Genomic DNA, 4,815 nt, shown 5'->3' on the forward strand with positions numbered 1-4,815 from the left:
GAATTTTCCCAGTTGAACTGACGCTATCTGGCGAAGAAGCGCAACCGCATGCATTAAACTGCGTGATGCATGCGAAAAAGAAATTAAACAAACTTATAATTGCGGCTTGCAAGTTGTGGTGGCCAACTGCAGCGGGCATCTCTGAAGCTGCCCAGCTTCACCGTCTCTGCTTGGCGTGTTGAGAGCGAAACTCGGCCACAGGGGACCTTGGGAGTGTAGTATCGCAACTGTCATTATATTCTACTGTTTCACCTTAGCCGCAGTTACAGTAAAACCAACCTGATCATTCATTGCATGATCATTACACTGAAACACACGCACAGCTATATATATAGTGTCACGCACTTCTCACGGTCCTGTATTAGAGAAAGATGAGGTTTGGCGGTATAAGCAGAAGAGGAAGTAGAAGTTGGGTCTGTCCGCTATGGCGTGCTAATGTCCAATGCATCGTAACATCCATGTAAATAAACCCCGTAACAGGTGTAGTGGAGCTTGCGGGGTTAGATCCTTACGGAACCTCTCCTACACCGTCGAAGCAGAAGAATTGTTGGGCTACCACCCCTACGGACGGTAATGGCGCGAGCAGATGTTTCAAAACAGCCCATGCCAGCAGCACAACCGACCATCACACAGCCTTATCGGGAACGCCGGAACTATTATGGCAAGCCTGGGGAAGACGTGAATGACTGGCTCACCCAGTACAATCTGGTGAGTAAATATAACCTCTGTGATGCGAATGCCAAGCTTGCAAATGTGGTATTCTTTCTTGCAAAAACTTCGCTAACATGGTTTGACAATCATAAAGCATCCCTTGCCACCTGGAATTGCTTCATGGAAGAAATGAGAGCGGGATTTGGCGATGCCGATGCTCGAAAAAAGAGCGCTGAACAGACCCTTGCTCAGCGAGCGCAAGTACCGAGGGAGACCTGCACAACTTGCATAGAAGTAGTCATCAAGCTGTGCAGAATAGTAAATTCTCAGATGACTGAGGAAGGCAAATTGGGCCACTACGTCAAGGGAATAGCGGAAGACGTGCACAGCCTTCTCGTCAGCAAGGACAATTTGAATACCCCCGCTGATGTAACACAACACGTTTTAAGGTTTGAAGCGACGCCGCATCATCCCAAAATTTGGTCGGTTGCCTAATGTCACAACTGTCGCCAGTGTGGAGGTGTCTGAAGCGCCGAGCATGGCAGATTCAATTCAACAGATCGTCCGCGAAGAGTTTCGGAGGCATCAAGATATTGGGGGCCATGTCAGACTCGTCTACAGCGGGACTTCTTCTGCCTGTTATGCTTCATCTGTTACATCTCCTTGGGACATCCGATGCTCTTCTGGTAATCGCCCGAACATCCAACCTCTCATCATCAACGTCTATAACAGCGAGCACTCTCGTCCTCCTCTTCGACTACATCCAGAACAGGAAGCGTTTAATCCAAGTGACGATTAGCTTCATTCATCGAATGAACATGAGCCGCCAGTGTGTTATGCTTGTGGAATTATTGGCCACATTTCGCGTTTTAGCCGCGGTCGCCGTTCGTACCAGCAGTATTGCCGACAATGAGTGAACTTCCGCACAAGGTTTCCTGCTGACTATGATGATTTATATAGAACAACACCTGGCCGAAATGAGTACAGAGCAACAGCTAGCCGACAAGAACGCAGAAGGGCGCTGAGCCGAAACGAATCACCGACCTCTGACCGTAGCCTGATACCGCCATCTGGGTGCCTACAATACTCCCATTCTCCTCGACGACGGTCACCACTTCCGTGAAACTAGTGAGTGCGGCCGATGGAGTTGAGGTCGCAAATGATTCTAGCTTACATATGCCTCTGCCCGTTCGTTGTTCAAGAACCGAATTGAAGTGTTTGTGGATGGTGTACGTGCTATGGCGTTGGTGGACGCAGGTTAAACAATTTCAATTATAAGCCCCGCTTTTAAAAACTGCCTTAGTCGTAAAGTTATGTTTGGTTGAGATAGTGCGGCGATATTGTGTGGTGCTGGTGCCGAACCACTTAACGCACTTTAAGTGAATCTTATCACCGGCCACACATTCCGAACTGAATTCGCAGTACTTTCTCGATCAACGCATGACGTAATTCTTGGTCACGCTTTTATGTAACAATCTGGGGCCACTCTCGACTTTCGCAACAGAGACATTTTGTAAGTACTCGAATTGAATCTCCTTTGTGTGAAAATTCGAGGACCAATCCTAGAACACTTTCCGTTTCGGACGACATAGTGATTCCTGCAATGTCAGCAGAATTAATACAAGTTGTTATTTCAAGCTGTGCAGTGAGGCGTTCGACGCTGTAGTTTAAGCACTAACCCTCAACTGCGTGAAGATAAGTATTCTGATGCCCCGCTACATCATCTCAGTCATAAAGTGCCATTCTTCTTTGTGGTCGACTAACTGCTCTAAAGAGCCTGTTGTATTACAACGTAGCCTTAAACTTGCCATCTTTAATGAAGATGGTTTTAAATCAGTGACAGTGCTCAGCACAGACAATTCCTAGCCTACCGCATGCTCAGAAGTAAAAACGACAAAATCTCTTGCCATCATTAACAAATCCCTGCCAACAAGTGACCGTCAGTCACAGTTTATGGAACGTTCTGTCGAAACATACTGCGGTTTTCGATTTCTCTCGGAACTCGCCACCATGGATTCCCATTCCCCGTACTCAGCATCGAATCAATACTGGGACTGCTGATGCAATCTATCAGAAGCCTTATCGTGTATCCCCATCAGAGCGCCAAACAGTCGAAGAGCAAGTTAGTGATATGCTGCATAAGGGCATCATTCAGGAATCATCTAGTCCGTGGGCTGCCTCTGTGATACTTGTCAAAACGAAAGATGGCACATGGCGTTTTTGTGTTGATTATCGGCATCTGAATACTGTTACCAAGAAGGACGTGTATGCCTGGCCGTGTATTGATGACGGCATTAATTGATTACATTCTGCCTCCTATTTTTCCTGAGGTGACCTGCGATCAGGCTATTGGCAGATTCCCATGCATCCGAAAGATAACGAAGAAACGGCATTCATCATCCCAGATGGACTGTATGAATTTGATGTGATGCCGTTTGAATTATGTAACGCTCCAGCCACCTTCGAAAGATTCATGAATACAGTTTTGCGCGGACTAAAGTGACACATTTGTATGTGTTATTTGGATGCTGTAGTGATATTCGTGGCTATTTTTTGTTAACACAACAGTCGATTAGAGATTGTTTTCGAGTGTATTGAGAAAGCTGGTCCGGTACTCAATTGCAAAAAATGTCGTTTTGGAGAACGCCAGACAGTGGTACTTGGACATATCGTAGACAAGGATGGGTCAGGCCTGATCCGAAAAAGATAGAAGCTATCGCTTGGTTTAAACCACCGAAATTGTTAAAACAGCTCCGGCATTTTTGGGGATTTTTTCCGGTGTTTTGTTTCGAAGTTTGCTGATCTAGCATGTCCCCTCACTTGTCTTCTGCAAAGATGTGCCTTTCAAGTGGACTGCCAATTATGACCCCGCCTTTCGTCAGTTAACATTTATTTTGACATCAGGACCTGTACTATGCTACTTCTGCCCATCAGCTCCAACAGACCTTCACACTGACGCCAGCGCAGTCGAAGTTGGTGCTGTGCTTATACAGCGCCACAATGGCAATGGACATGTCGTTGTATATGCAAGCCGTTTTTTGAGCAAGTCTGAGCGTTATTACACTAATTGAACAGGATTGCTTAGCTGTTGTTTTCGGTGTGCAATGGTTTCGGTCATATCTTTATGTATGTACATTTAAAATTGTGGCGGACCATCATTCATTATGTTTGCTTGTAAACCTTCCTGACCCCTGTGGACGCCTTGCACGGTGGGCTTTGCGACTCCAAGAATTCAATTTTACTGTGTCTTTTAAGGATGGTCGTAAGCACGCTGATGCTGACTGTCTGTCACGGTTGCCGCTTGAAACTACTGATTGCGAGGAACGACAAAGCATTGGCGCCGCTTTTTTGATGCAGCAAGTTCCCGGAACACTACGACCTCATTCTTCATTCGTGTCGGTCTACTACACAGGAAGAACTACTCGTCAGCTGGTGCACGGCTTCTTCTGGTAGTTCCTACAAATCTTCGGTCTCAGGTTTCAGATAGCATAAATCCCGAAGTTACCCTCCTTTTACACTCTTTTTTTTTAGAGTGCAGAAATGCGATTTCTTGAGCGATTTCGGTGAAGGGGTGCGGGGTTGGTTGATCTACGCATGTCTGGTCATAGCTATACATTTCAGGTCTTTTCAGTGCAATAAACTAGATGTAGTAGCGCCTGTCCCGTGTTCTTTCTTTTCTCTCGTGCGCGTGTGTGTTTTTCTGCGCTAAGAATGCTGTTTGAAGCTGAAAACCATCTAGCCCGTCTGCAAGTTATTTTAGACGCAAGCCAGCAGCTGCTGCAGGAAGCATGGCCCGAGTTTGCATCGTTATCGAAAGTGTCGTTGTCTGCCGGACATCGAGTCACTTCGTTCGTGGAAACGCCGGAACCGGAAGTGGTGGCAGTCAAACTGACATCCGGTTTCGGTGTTTCCATCATTCAGATGACGCGAGTTTAAGGAGGCAGGACACTTTAAATAACGACACAAACTCGGAATGCGGCCCCAGGCATCGAGCACCTTCCAAATGCTTACGATCGTAACAACTGCACACCTCAAGTGGATCCTGTTTAAACGCTGCTTCTTTTTTAGAGGCAGCAGAAATATGCTCCAAGCATCCACGCTTGTAACAAACCAAACAGCTTCTCCAGAAAGCACCTTAAAAGGGTTTACTATAGTTCTTCACCG

The sequence above is a fragment of the Amblyomma maculatum genome, chromosome 7 (assembly GCF_055883805.1).
Source record: "Amblyomma maculatum isolate TAMU_Amacu chromosome 7, ASM5588380v1, whole genome shotgun sequence".
NCBI lineage: Eukaryota > Metazoa > Arthropoda > Arachnida > Ixodida > Ixodidae > Amblyomma > Amblyomma maculatum.